The 7,534-nt window shown below is 34.6% G+C and overlaps 1 pseudogene; it reads left to right on the plus strand.

Annotated features, from left to right (window-relative positions):
* Nucleotides 1-296: 296 nt before the first annotated feature.
* LOC143050727 (uncharacterized) lies at nt 297-839 on the plus strand (annotated as a pseudogene).
* The last annotated feature ends 6,695 nt before the right edge of the window (nt 840-7,534 follow it).

A 7,534-nucleotide genomic window follows, 5' to 3' on the forward strand; every position in this document is an offset into this window, starting at 1 on the left:
AATAATTTTCATAAATCTAATTTGTTAACAATGACTTTTTATGAGTCTCTTTGTGTGACAATCTTACCACATGTTTAAATGTATACCAATTTGAAGGGGTGTAATGATGTCCTTAAAGTTTTCAGGTTCATTCTTTGGATCAACTGGGGTATAAGGAAGAAATAGTGTCAGAGTGTATTTTATTTGAGTAAATCGGTGTAGTATGTTTTATTTACTCGGTTGGCATTGTCGACACGTTTATCTTTTTCTATACTGTGCAGGGCTTTTCTGGAAGAAGACACGGAGATGTGTCAAAAATGAAAATGAAATATTATCAAAACATCCATAAAGAAAATAAGAACGACGTGCAGGATTCACTATCAGATTAAGAGATAAGTTGTGCAATTTATTGACCCGAGTTGAGATCGTCGATAAACGCAGAAGGACTGTGCCTGTTAATTTTAACATCATTGATGGAAAAATGGTTTGATCTCTTGGCCCAGACTACACAGAAACCAGGTGTGGCTAACGGAAATAAATTTGTTTTTGCAAGATTTGGATATGGTTCTTTAGGTCACATTAAAGGGAGTGACTGCTTTAGAAAGTGTAGCGTCGAGTGTAGAGCTTAGCAGCCGAATTTATCTTGATCAACAAAACTCTGCAAACAGATTGCAACTCGGTCCCAAATCTTAAATCTAAAGGAAAATGAATTGGATAGTTTAGCTAACTTTCAAGGACATGTTCGAATCAATAGAGAATTGTATCGGCTTCCTCAGCATACATTAGAGATTGCAAAGGTATCGAAATTGCTCATTTCATTGGACAATGGTGAGTTTTCTGGGCTTGGGGGGAAAGTCTAGCTGAAATAGAAGTGAACTTAGATCAAGCTGTTAACACATAAACGTAAGCGACGAAGGTGTCCCAAAACAAAAAAAATAGCCGTGCCAAACATCATTATTATTTGCAAGGTTATTTTTCCTACGTGAATTCTAGGAGGAATCACATGTCCGACTCTTTAAATATGCAATTTCCTTCGAGTACGTGGGCATTGGTGATGCTATTTCTACATAGACAGATGTCCCATACAGATGATGCCCAAGGTTGTATATCTTATATAGTTATATAAAGAGTGGCATAATTGAATTACATAACAGTTTCCGTAGGCACATGTGTATTTGATCTGAGTTTTGTGGTCATAAGTATTGGGCATTTGTTTCACACAATTTGGATTGTGCAAACTTAATTTAAAGAACGGAAAAGAAACATTCAGCATTGATTGTTCATTTGTTAAGGGGAATAACTTAAAAAAAATTAGTTACAACCCAAAATGAAAACTCGATATGTATTGTATGGTTATAAGCATTGTGTACAAGCTGTTATATCTGTCAGAATTTCTTGATGATTTTTTTAATGTAAAGTTATAAAGTTAAATCACCATTCTTAAAAGTATCCCAACATTTTGTGCATTATTTATTTACCTTTTTTTAACTCGATTTTTGAAACCATAGGCAAATGAGAAACAAAATTTATGAAACAAGTCAGATTCTTGTTTAAAACATCATACGCTCTTTTCAAATGTAGAATCTTTCTCTGAATATCTGCAAACTGGTTCGAGGAAATTAAAAGGTTCACGTAGAACTATACAGCAAATATTTCCTTTTATTCCAAAATAAACATTTAGCAGCTAATCAAAACAAACTCCGACATAAAACTTTTAAAACAAATGTAGAAGATTCAATTTAGCAAATCATTGGCTTGATCTTATAGTTTGAATTAATTTGCGAGACACTCTATTTACACGAGATATCGGATTCAACGTCTCCACTTCTGCCCTTTTTCATACTTGGTACATAGATATATGAACATGTGGTTAGAGTGGCGATGAGACAACTCTTCATCCAAATAATAATTTATTAAAGTAAACCATTATAGGTTAATGTACGGCCTTCAACAAGGGGCATTTGCTCACATCAAACAATAAGCATTACATTTAGAACAATGCTTTTAAAATTGACCCGGTTTAATTGACCGCTTTACTATATGAGAGTTATAACACTATATTTTGTTAAATCCTTAGGATGCAGTTCAATTTTACATGTTTCAATACTGACACTCCACATTTGAGTTATTTGCAATGAAATTTTACCCCAAAAAAGACACAATAAATTCAGCATTCCAGTAAAACATTTTAACACAATAAGACTGTATGATATCATATGGTTCTGATAAAACAAAGTCAAAACATTTTAAAATGAATCGGAGTGCTCCTTATCAAAGCATTCCCCTAACATAATTTGTCAATCAAATCATAAATACTTGTGTTTGTTCGTGTGTTTAAAGAAAATGCCAAGATTGGCATCTATTTAGGTTAGGTGGGACAAAAATTTGCTGGAAATCTATTGATTGATTGATTGTTGGTTGCTTAACGTCCAGTGGCAAATATTTCATGCATATTTAGGACGAGAACAAGTTCACAATAAATACTATAGGTAGGTTGATACAATAGAGGCCATCTGGGATCTTCCCAGTGACACATTAAATAGTATTTCCTCATCTGCATCTAAGAAGTTATCTTCTTCATCCAGTAAAAAGTGTACTAGAGCCCAATCTCCTCTTCGTTTTCCAGAAAAGAATGATGCCCAAAAGAGGCCACTAAATACATCCTCTCAAAGGTCTTCTGATTCGAGGTCGCGGAGAAGGGGTCGAGGCGGAGTAAAATCAGCAGCGTGTGGTCCTGCAGATCAACGACTCTCCTCACACAATAGATTTTCAACAATAATCGACAAAATCGAACATGTTCCGCCCCCCGAAAGATCACAATTTTAGGGTGATCGAAATAAGAATGCTGGCATACTCGATTCGCCCTTCTATTTTCAAATAATGACTAATATCAACCAATGGAATTGCCAAGGTCTTAAGATAAATAATAAATCAAAAGAGCAAAATCACTAATGTTAAAAAAAAAAGGAGAACGAAAAGATCTTAATGCCAGTAAGCTTGCCGAATTCAAAGCAGCCACCAGTTACAAACAATACATCAATGCATTATCTAAAGTAACTCATTCAAAACAAGTATTTACAATTGCAAACTTATTTCTAGTAGAAAGAAGCAGCTTGGCGACTGTATAACCAGCTTCAGAATACTTTGTTGATTTTAAGATTATCAAACTAATCATTATTTATCAGATTTTAGTTTGGCAATATATGATTTAAGATAGGTATTTTTTAAATTAAGCAGCACAACATTAATGACCCCGAACGTCTCCGTTCCCTATATAAGACTCACTTTTGTAGAATCGCTGCGTGTTTGGATTGGGTAATTAATTATCAGTTGCTACTTCCTGTGGCAAATATTGCATGCATGTTCAGGACTAGAACAAGAAAACAATAGGTAGGTCTTGTCCTAATAGATGCAAATGGAGACGATGATCAGGGAAATTTTGACTGCCGCTGATTGATTGATTGATTGATTGATTGTTGGTTGCTTTACGCCGCATTAGCACAAAAAGGCTATATCGCGGCGAGAGCTAATTTGAAATTTTTTTTTTACAATTTAAAGCACATTTTTAAAATATGACAAAAGGTCCTTCAATATACTAAAATTCTTGACTAAAGCAAATTTGTTATATACAAATAAAAATCAACAGTAAAATATCATGATAAAAATTAAAATCGATTTAAATATAATAACATTCGTATATTCCATAATAAATTCCAATTTCTTTAAAAAAAGCAACAATATTTGTAAATGGAACATTATTGAATAAATCATACATATTATTGACATTGAAATGCTTCTTACGAATATCAGCAAAGTCAATACAATTAATTAAAACATGTAAATAGTATACTTGCAGTTGCAAGGTACACATTGTGGTTCATCTTCATTTTTTAAAAGATACTCGTGTGTTATTCTAGTATGACCAATACGACATCTAGTAATAACACACTGATCTTTTCTGCACATAATATTATTGAAAGGTTTGCCTAAATTAGGTTTAATTTCATGCTATTTATTATCATCTTTTTTACTCCATTTATTTTTCAATATATTAAAAACATATTCTCTAATATTAGATTTAAAATCAGTATATGGTATATCACAGTTAGATAGAGGGTCACCCAGGGCATTCTTTGCCTCAAGGTCTACAGCTGTGTTTCCAATGATTCCAACATGACTCGGAACCCATAGAAATATTATTTCTTTCAGAAGAATTTTTAAATTCCTCATTACATATAAAATTTTGAGAATTGTTGGGTTTTTAATTTTAGTATTTCGTATAGCTTGTAAGCATGAAAGTGAATCCGAACATATAATAAATTTGGATTTATCTGAGGAAGCAATAAATTTCAAAGCCAAAATTATTGCTTCTGCTTCGGCAGTAAAGATGGATGCATCAGATGGCAAACGGAGGGTTGCAGCTCTATCCCTGAAGACAGCAGCAGATGCAACTCTGTCACCATCCTTTGATCCATCAGTATAGACAGTTGAAAAATCTAGATAATCGGCTTTAATTTCAGCAGTGTTGCTGAATAAAAAGCGGATTTGTTTTATTTTTATTGTGTTCACGGAGATCAAATATCATTTTTGGTTTGAGAAGTTCCCATGGAGGACATTTGCAAGTTTTAACCTGAGCAACAGATTTTAAATCAAAAGAAGCTAAATGTGGTTTTAAACGTATAACTAACGAAGGAATTTTATTTTCATGTTTTGCAAAAATATCTTCATAAATCGGATTAAAAACACAGCTGTAGGCAGGATTATCTGAATGGGCTTTTAGTTTGACAGCATATTGAAGTCCAAGTTTCAAACGTCTGTCAGAGAGTGAGTGCTCATCAGCCTCTACATACAGACTCTCAACTGGTGAGGTTTTAAATGCGTATAGACAGAGACGCAAACCTTGGTGATGCACAGCATCGAGAATCTGTATGTAGGACTTCCTTGCAGAGCCATAATCTAGTTTAGATCTAACTAGAGATCTATATAAATTGAGTAAAATGTTGCGATCAGCACCCCAGTCAGTGCTGCCGACGACTTTTAAAATATCTAAAGCTTTTAAACATCTCGATTTTAACATTTTGATATGGGGTAGAAAGGTTAACTTTTTATCGAAAATTAAACCAAGAAATTTGGTTTCATCAACCATTTTAATTGGGTTGCCGTACAAAGTTAGTTCTGGATCAAGATGCAATTTCCTTTTGTTACAAAAATGCATCCCGACCGTTTTAGACGTGGAAAATTTAAAACCATTTTCCGAGGCCCATTTTTCAATTCTTCCAAGACATAGTTGTAATTGTCTTTCTATGTTATTCATATTTTTGCCTCTGTAACATATTAAAAAATCATCAACGTACAATGAAACCTCAACAAGGCTGTTGATTTTAAGACTAAATAATGTAACAGATAAAATACTGCCCTGAGGGACACCCATCTCTTGATCATACAGAATTAACTCTAACATTAAATTGTCTGTTAGAGAGAAAATTAGAAATAAAATTAGGCATATTGCCTTTCAACCCCATATAAATAAATCTTTCAAAATACCATATTTCCATGCAGTATCATAGGCCTTCTCAAGGTCGAAAAAGACCGATACCACATGTTCATTTTTCGCAAAACCATTACGGACAAATGATTCGAATCGTACAAGATGATCAAGAGTACTGCGGCCCCGTCGGAATCCACACTGGATATTGGCTAATAGCCCATTGGATTCCAAGAACCAAACAAGGCGATCATTGACCATCCGTTCGAGTGATTTACAGACACAACTGGTAAGAGCAATTGGTCGATAATTAATGGGATCCGTATGATCTTTACTTGGTTTTTGGAATAGGCACGACGGTTGCAAGCTTCCAGATTGATGGTAAATCACCAGATTCCTAGATGTTATTCATGAGCTGCAAGAGAGCTTCTAGCGAGGTCCCTGGCAAGTGTTTTAAGAGTTGGTAGTGAATATTATCAGGCCCACAAGCTGTATCATGGGCTTTTGACAGAGATGTTTTAAGTTCTTCAAGAGAAAATAGTTTATTATACTTTTCACCATTTTTTGATTTAAAGTTTAATTTATTTTTTTCTTTTTGTTTTTTAACTTTTTTAAAGTCTTCCCTGTAGTTGTTACAAGAAGAAGACTTCGCAGAAGTTTCACCAAGTTTGTTGGCAATATCCTTTTCAGATGTTAATAAATCATTGCCGTCTTTCAAATGTTTTACAGTGGCTTTAGAATTTTTACCTTTTATTTTATTTACCATATTCCAAACTTTTGTCATCGGAGTGCGAGATGTAATCCCCGAGACAAATTTTTTGCAGGATGTTCGTCGGGCTTGCCTACAAGTCCGCCGTGCCTTAGCGCGAAAAATACGGAAATTACTCAAGTTATCCGTCGTTGGTTGTTGATTGAACCGTCTTTCAGATTTTTTACGGTCACCTATGGCTTGATCACAAGCGTCATCAAACCATGGTTTTAAATAACATAAATTATATTTCCTTCAGGGGAAGACAAAGGATTGTAGACCATGCTAAAATTGCTCGATTTTCAGTTTCTAAAAGGGCCACCACCCGCTGGTGGCAACTGTGTTGCATAAACACTTTGACCTTGTAACACTGTATCATTCCTTGGACATGTTTGACCATATTGCATAACTCCAGGAATTGATTCCTGAGTTATCCCCCTTCTCTCACTAAAATTTGAAGGAACAGTTTGTGGGTCATATGTAGGCATATAAGGAAAGGTCCCTTGCACATTTGGATAAAGGTCATGTCTAGACCTGAGGTTCTGAAAGTTTAAGACCAACTGCAGAACTATGTTTTTGATTATTTAGACTTTCAAACAAATCTAGATTAGATAAAGCACTATTTATTTCCCTTTGATCATTTTTCTGTATGACACTGGGCATTGCTTGGGGAACATTTATGCCACATGTATCACTATACATCTTATCAAAAACACTTGAAGTACTACATATACTTGATGTTACAATAGGCTGATCAATTTTAGTATGCACTTTAGGATAGTTGAAAGCTATTTGGTAATCATATGGAGTAGATGAATACATGTTTTCTTTTCTGACAATAGCACTTTCAATAGATTTTTGTGGGTTTGTAAACTGCTCTGGTGATATGCTAGTTTGAGTACTAATTTCATTCTTACTCGAAGAGAAATTCTCATTAAAAGAGGGACGAAAGATACCAAAGGGACAGTCAAATTCATAAATCTAAAACAAACTGACAACGCCATGGCTAAAAATGAAAAGGACAAACAAACAACAGCACACACGACACAACATAGAAAACTAAAGAATAAACAACACGAACCCCACCAAAAACCTAGGGATGATCTCAGGTGCTCCGGAAGGGTAAGCAGATCCTGCTCCACATGTGGCATCCGTCGTGTTGCTTATGTGATAACAAATCCGGTAAATAGTCTAATTCGGTAGGTCACATTCATGAAAGGGAAGGGGATTGTAGTTACGACGTAAGGAACATATCATTAACTCTTTCCGTTACAAAGGATCTTTCTCTATCAAAAGAATATGTTTCTCTTTTAGGACTTGTT

This window comes from Mytilus galloprovincialis, chromosome 11 (assembly GCF_965363235.1).
Source record: "Mytilus galloprovincialis chromosome 11, xbMytGall1.hap1.1, whole genome shotgun sequence".
Lineage (NCBI taxonomy): Eukaryota > Metazoa > Mollusca > Bivalvia > Mytilida > Mytilidae > Mytilus > Mytilus galloprovincialis.